Source organism: Pseudophryne corroboree, chromosome 10 (genome assembly GCF_028390025.1).
Source record: "Pseudophryne corroboree isolate aPseCor3 chromosome 10, aPseCor3.hap2, whole genome shotgun sequence".
Classification (NCBI taxonomy): Eukaryota; Metazoa; Chordata; class Amphibia; order Anura; family Myobatrachidae; genus Pseudophryne; species Pseudophryne corroboree.
Genome location: NC_086453.1, coordinates 315,470,970 through 315,487,772, shown reverse-complemented (window position 1 = coordinate 315,487,772; position 16,803 = coordinate 315,470,970). Strand labels below are relative to the sequence as shown.

Sequence of the window (16,803 nt, the reverse complement as noted above, 5' to 3'; positions counted from 1 at the left end):
ACCCGTGGTTTTTTTTTCTTTCTTCTTTATACATACATACTACATCTCTTTATCAACCAGTCTATATTAGCAGCAGACACAGTACAGTAGTCCACGGCTGTAGCTACCTCTGTGTCGGCACTCGGCAGTCCATCCATAATTGTATACCACCTACCCGTGGTTTTTTTTTCTTCTTTCTTCTTTATACATACTACATCTCATTATCAACCAGTCTATATTAGCAGCAGACACAGTACGGTAGTCCACGGATGTAGCTACCTCTGTGTCGGCACTCGGCAGTCCATCCATAATTGTATACCACCTACCCGTGGTTTTTTTTTCTTTCTTCTTTATACATACTACATCTCATTATCATCCAGTCTATATTAGCAGCAGACACAGTACAGTACGGTAGTCCACGGCTGTAGCTACCTCTGTGTCGGCACTCGGCAGTCCGTCCATAATTGTATACCACCTACCGTGGTTTTTTTTTTCTTTCTTCTTTATACATACTACATCTCATTATCAACCAGTCTATATTAGCAGCAGACACAGTACGGTAGTCCACGGCTGTAGCTACCTCTGTGTCGGCACTCGGCAGTCCATCCATAATTGTATACCACCTACCCGTGGTTTTTTTTTCTTTCTTCTTTATACATACATACTACATCTCTTTATCAACCAGTCTATATTAGCAGCAGACACAGTACAGTAGTCCACGGCTGTAGCTACCTCTGTGTCGGCACTCGGCAGTCCATCCATAATTGTATACCACCTACCCGTGGTTTTTTTTTCTTTCTTCTTTATACATACATACTACATCTCATTATCATCCAGTCTATATTAGCAGCAGACACAGTACAGTACAATAGTCCACGGCTGTAGCTACCTCTGTGTCGGCACTCGGCAGTCCATCCATAATTGTATACTAGTATCCATCCATCTCCATTGTTTACCTGAGGTGCCTTTTAGTTGTGCCTATTAAAATATGGAGAACAAAAATGTTGAGGTTCCAAAATTAGGGAAAGATCAAGATCCACTTCCACCTCGTGCTGAAGCTGCTGCCACTAGTCATGGCCGAGACGATGAAATGCCAGCAACGTCGTCTGCCAAGGCCGATGCCCAATGTCATAGTACAGAGCATGTCAAATCCAAAACACCAAATATCAGTAAAAAAAGGACTCCAAAACCTAAAATAAAATTGTCGGAGGAGAAGCGTAAACTTGCCAATATGCCATTTACCACACGGAGTGGCAAGGAACGGCTGAGGCCCTGGCCTATGTTCATGGCTAGTGGTTCAGCTTCACATGAGGATGGAAGCACTCAGCCTCTCGCTAGAAAACTGAAAAGACTCAAGCTGGCAAAAGCACCGCAAAGAACTGTGCGTTCTTCGAAATCCCAAATCCACAAGGAGAGTCCAATTGTGTCGGTTGTGATGCCTGACCTTCCCAACACTGGACGTGAAGAGCATGCGCCTTCCACCATTTGCACGCCCCCTGCAAGTGCTGGAAGGAGCACCCGCAGTCCAGTTCCTGATAGTCAGATTGAAGATGTCAGTGTTGAAGTACACCAGGATGAGGAGGATATGGGTGTTGCTGGCGCTGGGGAGGAAATTGACCAGGAGGATTCTGATGGTGAGGTGGTTTGTTTAAGTCAGGCACCCGGGGAGACACCTGTTGTCCGTGGGAGGAATATGGCCGTTGACATGCCTGGTGAAAATACCAAAAAAATCAGCTCTTCGGTGTGGAAGTATTTCACCAGAAATGCGGACAACATTTGTCAAGCCGTGTGTTCCCTTTGTCAAGCTGTAATAAGTAGGGGTAAGGACGTTAACCACCTCGGAACATCCTCCCTTATACGTCACCTGCAGCGCATTCATAATAAGTCAGTGACAAGTTCAAAAACTTTGGGCGACAGCGGAAGCAGTCCACTGACCAGTAAATCCCTTCCTCTTGTAACCAAGCTCACGCAAACCACCCCACCAACTCCCTCAGTGTCAATTTCCTCCTTCCCCAGGAATGCCAATAGTCCTGCAGGCCATGTCACTGGCAATTCTGACGAGTCCTCTCCTGCCTGGGATTCCTCCGATGCATCCTTGCGTGTAACGCCTACTGCTGCTGGCGCTGCTGTTGTTGCTGCTGGGAGTCGATGGTCATCCCAGAGGGGAAGTCGTAAGCCCACTTGTACTACTTCCAGTAAGCAATTGACTGTCCAACAGTCCTTTGCGAGGAAGATGAAATATCACAGCAGTCATCCTGCTGCAAAGCGGATAACTGAGGCCTTGACAACTATGTTGGTGTTAGACGTGCGTCCGGTATCCGCCGTTAGTTCACAGGGAACTAGACAATTTATTGAGGCAGTGTGCCCCCGTTACCAAATACCATCTAGGTTCCACTTCTGTAGGCAGGCGATACCGAGAATGTACACGGACGTCAGAAAAAGACTCACCAGTGTCCTAAAAAATGCAGTTGTACCCAATGTCCACTTAACCACGGACATGTGGACAAGTGGAGCAGGGCAGGGTCAGGACTATATGACTGTGACAGCCCACTGGGTAGATGTATGGACTCCCGCCGCAAGAACAGCAGCGGCGGCACCAGTAGCAGCATCTCGCAAACGCCAACTCTTTCCTAGGCAGGCTACGCTTTGTATCACCGCTTTCCAGAATACGCACACAGCTAAAAACCTCTTACGGCAACTGAGGAAGATCATCGCAGAATGGCTTACCCCAATTGGACTCTCCTGTGGATTTGTGGCATCGGACAACGCCAGCAATATTGTGTGTGCATTAAATATGGGCAAATTCCAGCACGTCCCATGTTTTGCACATACCTTGAATTTGGTGGTGCAGAATTTTTTTAAAAACGACAGGGGCGTGCAAGAGATGCTGTCGGTGGCCAGAAGAATTGCGGGACACTTTCGGTGTACAGGCACCACGTACAGAAGACTGGAGCACCACCAAAAACTACTGAACCTGCCCTGCCATCATCTGAAGCAAGAAGTGGTAACGAGGTGGAATTCAACACTCTATATGCTTCAGAGGTTGGAGGAGCAGCAAAAGGCCATTCAGGCCTATACAATTGAGCACGATATAGGAGGTGGAATGCACCTGTCTCAAGTGCAGTGGAGAATGATTTCAACGTTGTGCAAGGTTCTGATGCCCTTTGAACTTGCCACACGTGAAGTCAGTTCAGACACTGCCAGCCTGAGTCAGGTCATTCCCCTCATCAGGCTTTTGCAGAAGAAGCTGGAGACATTGAAGGAGGAGCTAACACGGAGCGATTCCGCTAGGCATGTGGGACTTGTGGATGGAGCCCTTAATTCGCTTAACAAGGATTCACGGGTGGTCAATCTGTTGAAATCAGAGCACTACATTTTGGCCACCGTGCTCGATCCTAGATTTAAAACCTACCTTGGATCTCTCTTTCCGGCAGACACAAGTCTGCTGGGGTTGAAAGACCTGCTGGTGAGAAAATTGTCAAGTCAAGCGGAACGCGACCTGTCAACATCTCCTCCTTCACATTCTCCCGCAACTGGGGGTGCGAGGAAAAGGCTCAGAATTCCGAGCCCACCCGCTGGCGGTGATGCAGGGCAGTCTGGAGCGACTGCTGATGCTGACATCTGGTCCGGACTGAAGGACCTGACAACGATTACGGACATGTCGTCTACTGTCACTGCATATGATTCTCTCAACATTGAAAGAATGGTGGAGGATTATATGAGTGACCGCATCCAAGTAGGCACGTCACACAGTCCGTACTTATACTGGCAGGAAAAAGAGGCAATTTGGAGGCCCTTGCACAAACTGGCTTTATTCTACCTAAGTTGCCCTCCCACAAGTGTGTACTCCGAAAGAGTGTTTAGTGCCGCCGCTCACCTTGTCAGCAATCGGCGTACGAGGTTACTTCCAGAAAATGTGGAGAAGATAATGTTCATTAAAATGAATTATAATCAATTCCTCCACGGAGACATTCACCAGCAGCAATTGCCTCCACAAAGTACACAGGGAGCTGAGATGGTGGATTCCAGTGGGGACGAATTGATAATCTGTGAGGAGGGGGATGTACACGGTGATATATCGGAGGATGATGATGAGGTGGACATCTTGCCTCTGTAGAGCCAGTTTGTGCAAGGAGAGATTAATTGCTTCTTTTTTGGGGGGGGTCCAAACCAACCCGTCATATCAGTCACAGTCGTGTGGCAGACCCTGTCACTGAAATGATGGGTTGGTTAAAGTGTGCATGTCCTGTTTATACAACATAAGGGTGGGTGGGAGGGCCCAAGGACAATTCCATCTTGCACCTCTTTTTTCTTTTATTTTTCTTTGCGTCATGTGCTGTTTGGGGAGGGTTTTTTGGAAGGGCCATCCTGCGTGACACTGCAGTGCCACTCCTAGATGGGCCCGGTGTTTGTGTCGGCCACTAGGGTCGCTTATCTTACTCACACAGTCAGCTACCTCATTGCGCCTCTTTTTTTCTTTGCGTCATGTGCTGTTTGGGGAGGGTTTTTTGGAAGGGCCATCCTGCGTGACACTGCAGTGCCACTCCTAGATGGGCCCGGTGTTTGTGTCGGCCACTAGGGTCGCTTATCTTACTCACACAGTCAGCTACCTCATTGCGCCTCTTTTTTTCTTTGCGTCATGTGCTGTTTGGGGAGGGTTTTTTGGAAGGGCCATCCTGCGTGACACTGCAGTGCCACTCCTAGATGGGCCCGGTGTTTGTGTCGGCCACTAGGGTCGCTTATCTTACTCACACAGTCAGCTACCTCATTGCGCCTCTTTTTTTCTTTGCGTCATGTGCTGTTTGGGGAGGGTTTTTTGGAAGGGCCATCCTGCGTGACACTGCAGTGCCACTCCTAGATGGGCCCGGTGTTTGTGTCGGCCACTAGGGTCGCTTATCTTACTCACACAGTCAGCTACCTCATTGCGCCTCTTTTTTTCTTTGCGTCATGTGCTGTTTGGGGAGGGTTTTTTGGAAGGGACATCCTGCGTGACACTGCAGTGCCACTCCTAGATGGGCCCGGTGTTTGTGTCGGCCACTAGGGTCGCTTATCTTACTCACACAGCGACCTCGGTGCAAATTTTAGGACTAAAAATAATATTGTGAGGTGTGAGGTATTCAGAATAGACTGAAAATGAGTGTAAATTATGGTTTTTGAGGTTAATAATACTTTGGGATCAAAATGACCGCCAAATTCTATGATTTAAGCTGTTTTTTAGGGTTTTTTGAAAAAAACACCCGAATCCAAAACACACCCGAATCCGACAAAAAAAATTCGGTGAGGTTTTGCCAAAACGCGGTCGAACCCAAAACACGGCCGCGGAACCGAACCCAAAACCAAAACACAAAACCCGAAAAATTTCCGGCGCTCATCTCTAGTATCTATTTCGAGTATTTATTCTACTCCATGATGAAATATAGAAGATGCTAGTGTAGCAGTGATAATCGAGTTGATCGCTAGCTGCATTCGTTCGCTGTGCAGTGATGAGGCAAATAAACGGCACTTCTGCGCATGCGGTGCAATGCGCACGCGCAACGTACTATTACAACAAACGATGTATTTTCACACAAGGTCTAGCGAAGCTTTTCAGTCGCACTGCTGGCCGCAGAGTGATTGACATGAAGTGGGCGTTTCTGGGTGTCAACTGACCGTTTTCAGGGAGTGTTCGTAAAAACGCAGGCATGCCAGGAAAAACGAAGGCGTGGCTGGGCGAACGCAGGGCGTGTCCGTGACGTCAAAACAGGAAATAAACAGTCTGAAGTGACCGCAAGCGCTGAGTAGGTTTTGAGCTACTTGAAGCCGCTCTGCGATCCTTTTGTTCGCACTTCTGCTGAGCTAAAATATACTCAAAGTGGGAGGCGGCATAGCGTTTGCACTGCTGCTAAAAACTGCTAGTGAGTGAACAACTCGGAATGACCACCAATGGCTGTTAGTGACTGTCACATGAGATTCTTATTTTTTTTTTAAACATGTTTCTTAATTATTTCCTGCTGACTTCCACTTTTACAACCCATTGGGGGTAATTCCAAGTTGATCGCAGCAGGAATTCTGTTAGCAATTGGGCAAAACCATGTGCACTGCAGGGGAGGCAGATATAACATGTGCAGAGAGAGTTAGATTTGGGTGTGGTGTGTTCAATCTACAATCTAATTTGCAGTGTAAAAATAAAGCAGCCAGTATTTACCCTGCACAGAAATAAAATAACCCACCCAAATCTAACTCTCTCTGCAAATGTTATATCTGCCCCCCCTGCAGTGCACATGGTTTTGCCCAACTGCTAAAAAAATTCCTGCTGCGATCAACTTGGAATTACCCCCATTATTCTGTGGTCACTTTAATGCTCCCTGTACTGTAAAGTGATTACCGGGATGCTCTGTGTATTGTACGACAATCATTAGGTTACTATCTGCAAGGGCGTAGCTACCATAGATGCAGACGATGTGGCTGCTGTGGGGCCCGAGTCGTCTCTGGGGCCCGAGCCTTCCACTTCACCTAGTTTCTGAGCCCCGGTGCTGACAACCTTTAACCTTACAATTGTGCAGACACACCTGCTGACCCTGCGGGCTCTGCCTCCTGTGTACTAACTAATGCTGGGAGGAGGCGTGGCTGAGGCTGCAGGACATCCCTCGACCATGGCCAAGCCTCCTCCCAGCGTCTGTGAGGAGACACGAGGCGAAGCCGGGCCGGGAGAGCGGAAGAGGCAGCAATGCAGATGAGGCGGAAGTGCAGCAGCAAACTGCTGACAACTTTATAAACAAACGGGGCCCCAATGGTGAGTGCTGCGTGTGGTCCACTGGGGGAGGCGATCCTAAAGTAATCCACCGTAGGGGGGCTGCACATGAAATTATGCTATGGGGCCCCGACTGACATAGCTACGCCCCTGACTATCTGTATATTATGGTGGTCACTTGGATGCTCCTTGCATTGACTTTCTGTCACTAGAATAGTAAAACTTGGAATTGGGATTTATTTTGTTCTGTTAAGAAAGATGCAGGGAAAAATATAAAGCTACTGGGAGTGGGATGTACTAAGCATCTGTGGTACATCCCGCCACTTACCACATTGATGCTAATCGTATATGACTAACATATGTGATTAGTATTGCAAAGGACAGCTCTCCCCGATAAGAGCTGCCCTTTGTGATGCCTGCATGAGCGTGAAGGCCGTCATCTGTGAGGAGGGAGGTTGCTCAACTGCGCCTTGACCCCGGGGGAACTAATGAGACGGATGCCAGCTCCACCGTCGCTGCTGTCACTGGGGCTCAACAAGTGCAGCCTAGGATGCCGGGAGTGGAGGTGTGTGTGCTTGTCATGCGTTCTATGAGGAGGAAGATGCCGGATGGCATTAAGGTGCTGCAGAGCCCGACACTGAGGTGGGGTTGATGGGACAGTGATCTCCGTCTCACATATGGATCCCTGCAGCTGCCCGCACAGCCAGATTCCCGTAATGAGCTTTGGAGAAGGGCACAGAAGGAGACAGGGGGATACTTCTCAGGAAGGCTGCAGTAAGAAGCCCATAGGCTTCAATAGGGTAACGCTATCAAAAGCGCCGAATATCCAGCGGCCAGGCTATAGGGGGTCATTCTGAGATGATCGTATACAGCTACGATCATTCACACTGACATGCGGGGGGACGCCCAGCACAGGGCTATCCCACCCCGCATGTCAGTGCCGGCTCTTCCCCCGCAGAAGTGCAAAGGCATCGCACAGCGTCGATGCCTTTGCACTTCAAGAGTAGCTCCCGACCAGCGCAGCTTTAGCGTGCTGGCCGGGAGCTACTCATCGCTCCCCTGCCTGCAGCGGCTGCGTGTGAAGTCACGCAGCCGCTGCGGCCAGCCCCCCGTTCGGTCTGGCCACGCCTGCGTTGGCCAGGCCGCACCCACGAAACAGCGGCCAAACGCCGCCGTTCCACCCCACTTCCCCGCCCAGCGACCGCCTCTGCCTGATTGACAGGCCTTCGGCCATCTGGCATGCACCGGCGCACTGCGGCGCTGGCGCATGCGCAGTTTTGACCCGATCGCACTGATGCGATAAACTGCAGCGTGCGATCGGGTCTGAATTACCCCCCTAGTACATATAAAAATGCGGTAAAAAAACACAGAAAACTCAGGCAGTAGTAGTGAGGAAATGTGGTTGAGATCGCAAAGCCCGTTCTGCGCTGAATGGACCTTGCGCAGCCGCAGATTCCCGATAATCGTAAATCTGCGTACTGCAGCAGACCTGTGGTCAGGGCTGAATTAGGCCCTGTGTCTAGCTGCTATACAGCAGAGCATGTGCTCCAATGGGACAGTAGAGTAACAGTCTTAACTGCAGTAGTTTGAGGTCCCTGATTAAGTAGCATCTAGTAAAGACTGGAGACTAAATATAATTATGACTGTCTTGTATGGACAGATTTACATAAGCCATGATAATTATGTAACAGCCACAAACTTTAGGAATCTATGGACTCACGAAGAGTCAGCCTTCAGCACCCAGGAGAGGAAAAATAAACCCTGTGGAGGACCCTCTGGACATTAAGAAGTGTAGGAATAGATAAAGGTAGGGTCAAAGCAGGGCAATAATCTACCCTCTGCTGACTCTGCCCCGGAACATTTAATGTCTGGACATCACAACAAGGGGACAGGGCTACTGGGATGAGGAAGGAGCTGAGTGCCTGGGGCAAGGCTGTAACAAGTTGTGTGTGAGTGGTGGCACAACCAGGACCATGGGGGGGGCACCAATTGCTTCCCCATGGGTTCTGCATTTGGCGTAGGATGCTTATTTGGAATGCTCCAGACACTCCTCTTCATCCCAGTCCTATGGCCCCACCCTCTCAATGTGACATCATGATGCGGGTTGGGGGCTGACACGGTGGATTATAGCACTGGCACTGAGAGGGAACTACAGTCTAGATTACTCTGCCAATTTGTCTATGATATAATTATGAACTAATAAAATGCCCTCTATTACCGATTATATTTTAGCTCTGTGGTTTTCAAACAACTCTTTCATTAATGCTAAACATGTCTGACTCAGCATTTATTTCAATTGCCGTTTTAAAAAAATTGTCCAACCGCAGCATAGTAAATATAATACCCATAATACCCTTTGCCTTTCAAATTAGGTAGAACTCTCATATGCAATATACTTATTTATTATGCACTAACGGAGTGATTCAGAGCCGAACGCAGCCGCGTGTCTGTACGCAGCAGCTACATTCAGCAGGTCTCTGCACACGCACTAGCCATAGCCATAGTGTGTGTGCGCGACACTACACCTCGAAGGATGCGACTGCAAGGTGATTCACAGCGACAGGTATTCGGGGGGTGGCAACACAGCATTTCACCAACTTGCAGGCCGAACGGGGGCATGCCGGGAGCATGCTGCTCTGATTAAACATATGGCGGCAGACCGCCTGACAGTGCAGCCAGGCTGCTCTGGCAGGAGTCAAGCTTAATTCGATGCGTTAGCAATTAAATTGCAGATGCATCGTGAGGCGGCACCACATATGCTGGGCAGCCTTGCCCTGTGTTGGGCAGCCACCAGCATGTGAGGAGATGGATGCTGACCTTGCTGCATTTGCAGCAATCTGCGTCCATCTCTGAGTAACCCCCTAAAAACTAAATTTAAAACCCTTGTCAAAATTAATACTGAAAGTTGGGTTTTACATTTTTAAAGAACAATTATATGTTCTAGATATTTGCAGAAAATAAATATGACCTGCTGTGAAGGAAATAGCATTGTGTATTGCACTTGTTTGTTCTAACAAACTTAAGGCATTCATTTGAATAGGATATATGGGAGCACAAGGTAAGTCAGACTCAGTTTGTAACACATTCTCAGCCTACAGAGCCTAGAGTACTAAACGCATAGTTAGAGGTATGAAAACTTCACAAGGGAATTTTAGAGAAATGTTCTTCAGCAAAATCCATTACAGCATCATTAAACTGCAAATTGTATGACTAAAATACAGGTTGAGTATCCCATATCCAAATATTCCGAAATACGGAATATTCCGAAATACGGACTTTTTTGAGTGAGAGTGAGATAGTGAAACCTTTGTTTTCTGATGGCTCAATGTACACAAACGTTGTTTAATACACAAAGTAATTAAAAATATTGTATTAAATGTCCTTCAGGCTGTGTGTATAAGGTGTATATGAAACATAAATGAATTGTGTGAATGTACACACACTTTGTTTAATACACAAAGTTATAAAAAATATTGGCTAAAATGACCTTCAGGCTGTGTGTATATGGTATATATGAAACATAAATGCATTCTGTGCTTAGATTTAGGTCCCATCACCATGATATCTCATTATGGTAGGCAATTATTCCAAAATACGGAAAAATCCCATATCCAAAATACCTCTGGTCCCAAGCATTTTGGATAAGGGAGACTCAACCTGTATTGACTGAAATTGGACTAAAATGTAAACTGAGATCCACCGACTAAATCTTGACTAAAACGAAGCAAAAGAAAAAGACTAAAATGTGACTTAAACCAACCACAATTTTAATTAAGTGACTAAGATTAAACTAAATTGAAAATCCTTGTCAAAATGAACACTGCATTAATGAATAAAGCTGGCTATATGCAGGGCAGGATTAAGCCTTGGGGGTTCTCGGGGCACTTTAGACAGGGGGGCCCCGGTGGAGGTGTGGGGGAAGGATGGGGGGGGGGACTGTATTTAAGATTGTGCATACCTCCCAACATGACCCATTTCAGGAGGGACAACATGCTCTTTACATGGACTTCCCTCTTAATATATGTGTAGTCACCTGTGTTAAGCTGTGTTGATTGCAAACATAACTTATGAAGGAAGTCCAGGTAGAGAGCAGTTTGTTCCTCTTTGAATGGGTCATGTTGGGATGTATGGATTGTGTATATTAAATTTAAACTAATAGTTTAATAATGCCTGGGTACTGTTTATAGCTCCACCTAATTGAAAAACAACTATTTTATAAAATGTTCTTGTAGTGGAACAAAGACAACTTAAACAACCTTAAAATACCCATAGAAAAATAAAATCTATAATTTATGTTGTCACATGCAAAAATAGCAGCAGCCTCTGTACTACTTACACACTGGGACAGGACTCAGGAGGACTGTGTGTGTGTCAGAGTAGACCCTCATTAAATAACAAGTTACACCTGACTCAAACACCCAGGTGTGGAGAGAGCTGTAAGTGACACAGGGATCACACCATGTGTCACTTACAGCTCTCTCCACCCTCCTATCTCTCATCTGGTTGGGAAGATCCATCGATAGTTCATGAAATCTGATACGCCTGTGTCTCTGCCTGCACTGCATATTGTCCTGCTCACATTCTGACTGTCTGGAACTGCTGCTGCATAATAGGGAAAGCTAATGATGTCAGTGTGATGTCAGTGTGCTTTGGCTGGGGGGGTGGGGGTGGGGTTGTGGGCCTGATAGAGGGGGGCCCAGGGTACAGTATGCCCTGCATCCCCCCCCCCCTTAAACTGGCTATGACTATATGCATGAGCCCAAAAAAAAGTACAGATGTGATACCGAAAGGGGATCAGGAACACATGGGCGTATCTATAATGGGTGCAGCAGGTGGCCCACATTGTATACCCTGAACCTGTAGCCTACAGTACATACATACCTCTCCACATAAAATGTTAATGACCTGTGCAAGTTTCCAGATGATCTGCACAGTAGAGAGATCACCAGAAAAATGGCACTCAGTCACGCCATTTGCCAAGAGATTTTCATATGCCCAGTGTCAGAGTCTACTCGGTGCCTGAGCCAATGGGAGGGGGGCATGTACAATGCACATGGGCCTGCCCCTCTCCTCTTTATATGCCCCTTCAGCAAACATAAGAGGAAATTATCCAGAATCAGCTATTTAATTGGAAAAAATCTAAAAAGCAACAAGCACATTAAGTGTTAAATGATGCAGGGATTATAAAACAAGCACATAATGTATGTGGGTCTTCTGAATCCATATGCTTTGTTGGCATCTTAGCTCTATATTGTAAGTAAATGAACACAAATTACACAATACTTAGTACTTCATCATGTGTGGAGGATGGCAAACTATGGGGGTCATTCCGAGTTGTTCGCTCGCAAGCTGCTTTTAGCAGCTTTGCACACGCTAAGCCGCCACCTACTGGGAGTGAATCTAGGCTTATCAAAATTGCGAACGAAAGATTAGCAAAATAGCGAATAGACACCTCTTAGCAGTTTCTGAGTAGCTCCACACTTACTCGGCATCTGCGATCAGTTCAGTGCTTGTCGTTCCTGGTTTGACGTCACAAACACACCCAGCGTTCGCCCAGACACTCCTCCGTTTCTCCAGCCACTCCCGCGTTTTTCCCAGAAACGGTAGCGTTATTTCGCACACACCCATAAAACGGCCTGTTTCCGCCCAGAAACACCCACTTCCTGTCAATCACATTACGATCACCAGCACGAAGAAAAAACCTCGTAATGCCGTGAGTAAAATACCTAACTGCATAGCAAATTTACTTGGCGCAGTCGCACTGCGGACATTGCGCATGCGCATTAGCGACTAATCGCTCCGTTGCGAGAAAAAAATACAGAGCGAACAACTCGGAATGACCCCCTATATTTCTAAATGACAGGTGACTCAATACTCAAGCTACCACTTGTACTTAATTTGCTTATTATTCAGTATCTAGTTTTATTAATTGTGGCAGGTGTCGTCTTCAAAGAGAGATCCAAACTAAAGGCTGGTTTATCTGCCCCTATGCCAATGCAGTGGAACCCTGTTTTGCAGCTGACGGCAGTGGAAGGGAAAGTGAAATGACAGCTGCCATTGTAATATGGGGAGTAAACCTGAAAATGTACATTGTGCATTATATTTCACTGACAATAATAACATGACAGTTGCTGTGAGATAGAAATACATGAATTTCTGCAGTTTGCTTATAAAGTTTTCTCCTGTATATTAGCCCAGATCTGTGACTCTGTGACTCATTTTCTAATACTGGGCGGAGTCACAATGCTGGGCATAGTCACAACGCTGGGCGGAGTCAGAGTCATAGAGTCACAGATCTGGCATGTCGGGCCTGCTCGCTCCTGCTGTGATCGCTGTGTGTGTCGGGCCCGCCCGCTCCTGCATCGGCCGTCCCTCCAGCTCCTGCCTCTGTCCTCTGTGCTGCCGGCATGGCCGGACTGGCCATCAGGCACTTCTGGCACATGCCAGAAGGGCCGATGGACAGGTGGTCCGAATCGGTCGCTCAGAGAGCCAGGAAGGCCGCACGCAGCACAGCCTCTGGCTCTCTGGTTCCATGGTCTCCATGGAAATGCGGGTGTGCCACGAGCCCACGCCGCCTGGACTCGCAGTGCCCCCTGCCCCCCCCAGCAACCGTTGGCATAGTAATGGGGGCGTGCCACGAGTCCACGCCCCCATGACTCGTGGCATGCCCCCATACATTGTACGACGCGCCCCCTGTGGCACGTGTGCGTGCCCCCCCCCTCGTGACGCACACGCGTTCACAAATGCCAGGGCTGAATCAAGGTCCCAGTTCGTCGCTGGGCTGCCGGTGCTGCTCGGTGTGTCCCGCCGCAGTGCGTGAGAGCCGCAGCCGCTGAGCCTGGTAGTGCTGCTGTGCTCTACCCGCCTCCCTCCTCCTCACGTGTTTCGGCGACAGTGCAGGAGAGGCAGGCGAGAGATCCCCTCACATGACCCGTCTGTTTGTGATCAGACCATCCGCCGGCTGGGCCTCCCGCCTCCTCCTCCCCGGCACCGCAGCTGCTGCTGCACTGCCGCCGCCCCCCATCCGCCGGTCGGCCCTCCCGCCGCCTCCTCCTCCCCGGCCCCGCTGCTGTTGCACCACTGCCACCCCCTGAGCCCCCACACATGCTGCACCCGAGCCTGGACTCCACCACCGCCGCCAGGTGAGAAATCCAGGGCCGGCCTGTGGCCATTGCCCGAGGGGGATAGAGTCCAGGAAGAGAGGGGGGCACCCAAAGCTGACATCTTCCCTGTGTCTGTGAGTGTCACTGGGATGTCCACACACACACACACACACACACACACACACACACACAATAAGTAAATATATATATATATATCCCATACTATATTATATATACACTATACTGTCATCTTCCCTGTGTCTGTGAGTGTCACTGGTGTATTCACACACACGCACACAATATCTCCTATATATCCGCGGCACCCCCCGACCCTTCCCCACCCGCGGCCCCCCCGACCCTCCCGCACCCAGGTCTGCACAGCACTGTGCTACACAGGGGGAGTGGTTTGTCACAGGGGGTGGGGAGGTGACGTGATGCAGTGAAAGAGAAAGTGAGTGGGGGCAGCACGTTTGCGTCATTGTAACCACGCCCCCCACTGTACAATGCCGAGATAACCAGAATTGTACAGTGGGGGGTGTGGCTACAATTATGTGATTCACCCGGTCCACCCAGTTTAAGTGGGCAGCTTGGTGACAGTGTGTGGGCAGCTCTGGGAATTGTGCCTACTTACTGGGGGTCGGGAGCACCACACGATTTTTGGGAGCCACCTAGCTGTTTCGGGAGGGTAGGCAAGCATGGTTCATTAAGTAACAGAACAGGCCAAGCACTGTGCTGAATGTCTGCTCTGTGTAATCAGGAGGCTCCCAGCACACAGCTCAGGGAAAAGGAGAATCTGTAACTGAGTGATCTGCAGGGAAAATTAGGTGATCACTGGCAATGTGTCTGTCAGTCTGTCCTGTGAGCCTATCTGCCGGCACTGTCAGCGTGTCTGGCAGTCTGTCCTGTGAGTCTGTTTCCCAGGTGTGTGTGTGTGTGTGTGTGTGTGTGTGTGTGTGTGTGTGTGTGCGTCAGTCTGTCCTCTGAGTCTGTCTCTCAGCACTGTGTGTGTGTGTGTGTGTGTGTGTGTGTGTGTGTGTGTGTGTGTGTGTGTGTGTCAGTCTGCCCTGTGAGTCTGTCTCTCAGCACTGTGTGTGTGTGCGTGCGTGCATGCATGCGTGTGTGTGTGTGTGTGTGCGTGCGTGTGTGTGCGTGTGTGCGTGTGTGTCAGTCTGTCTCTCAGCACTGTGTGTGTGTCTGTCGGTCTGTCCTGTGAGCCTGTCTCCCAGCACTGTGTGTGTGTGTGTGTGTGTGTGTGTGTGTGTGTGTGTGTGTGTGTGTGTGTGTGTGTGTGTGTGTGTGTCTGTCCTGTGAGCCTGTCTCCCAGCACTGTGTGTGTGTGTGTGTGTGTGTGTGTGTGTGTGTGTGTGTGTGTGTGTGTGTGTGTGTGTGTGTGTGTCAGTCTGTCCTGTGAGCCTGTCTCCTAGCACTGTCAGTTTGTCTGTCCCTCAGCCATGCTTGTGTTACACTTTATCCTTGTCAGAGAGTCTATGGAGTAGATTAGTCAAAACTTGGAGATAAAGTGATGACAGAGATAAAGTACCCGCCAATCAGCTCCTGACATTTTTCAAACACAGCCTGTAAAATTACAGGAGTTGATTGGTTGTTACTTTATCTCTCTCCACTTTATCTTTCTCCAAGCTTTGATAAATCTCCTCTCTTTCCCAGTCCTATCTGTGTGTAATCTAGAACTCTCAGTAACCCCAAATCATTTTTTGTTTTTTAATGCAGAGTGGCAGCCTGTGTAATATTGACTCTTTCTGTAATTTTGTATATTTACAGTAATTGTTCTAAGGCAGACATGTCCAAAGTCTGGCCCGGGGGCCAGTTGCGGCCAGTGCTCACATTTCCACTGGCCCGCAGCCTGCCCTGCTTGTTTATTACTGATCGTCGCACCCTGCCGCGCTGACACTCCCTGCCCGTTGCTGTCAGCCGCACTACACAGTGACTGACAGCTATCTTCCCCTCCTCTGCGTGCAGACTATAGGCTGGTCTGCTGCTGATCTGGTGAGACCGGAGGGCTGGGGTTGCCTCTCCCGCCGAGACAAACCCAGCTCTCCTGTGTGTATGACTCTATAAAAGGAGACACCAGGGAGGATGATCACGGTGGCCATCTTTACTGCAGCTCCGCAGCAGAGTGCTGTGATCAGTGGTCTCAATAAGTTTAGTGCTTCTCCCCCTCATGTGCAGCACTGCCGGGGGCATATAATGTGTATCTGGCAGCACTGCTGGGGGCATATAATGTGTATCTGGCAGCACTGCTGGGGGCATATAATGTGTATCTGGCAGCACTGCTGGGGGCATATAATGTGTATCTGGCAGCACTGCCGAGGGCATATAATGTGTATCTGGTAGCACTGCTGGGGGCATATAATGTGTATCTGGCAGCACTGCTGGGGGCATATAATGTGTATCTGGCAGCACTGTGGGGGCATATAGTGTGTATCTATCTGGCAGCACTGTGGGGGCATATAATGTGTATCTGGCAGCACTGTGGGGGCATATAATGTGTATCTGGCAGCACTGTGGGGGCATATAGTGTGTATCTGGCAGCACTGTGGGGGCATATAATGTGTATCTGGCAGCACTGCTGGGGGCATATAATGTGTATCTGGCAGCACTGCCGGAGGCATATAATGTGTATGTGGTAGCACTGCTGGGGGCATATAATGTGTATCTGGCAGCACTGCTGGGGGCATATAATGTGTATCTGGTAGCACTGCTGGGGGCATATAATGTGTATCTAGCAGCACTGTGGGGGCATATAATGTGTATCTGGCAGCACTGTAGGGGCATATAGTGTGTATCTATCTGGCAGCACTGTGGGGGCATATAATGTGTATCTGGCAGCACTGTGGGGGCATATAAGGTGTATCTGGCAGCACTGTGGGGGCATATAGTGTGTATCTGGCAGCACTGTGGGGGCATATAATGTGTATCTGGCAGTACTGTGGGGACATATAATGTGTATCTGGCAGCACTGTAGGGGGCATA

General features: G+C 48.8%; 1 protein-coding gene across 2 annotated transcripts in view; it reads left to right on the top strand.

Moving 5' to 3' along the window:
• POU2F3 (POU class 2 homeobox 3) overlaps positions 1–16,803 on the top strand; it is a 183,944-nt gene that overhangs the window by 48,355 nt on the left and 118,786 nt on the right. The window contains exon 1 of one of the 2 annotated variants that reach the window (XM_063941938.1): positions 7,147–7,274. The exons of the other annotated variant lie outside the window; for it this stretch is intronic. The gene's annotated coding sequence lies outside the window, so the exon portion shown is untranslated. Of the gene's footprint in view, positions 1–7,146; positions 7,275–16,803 lie in introns of those variants that run through there. 2 annotated transcript variants of the gene reach the window in all.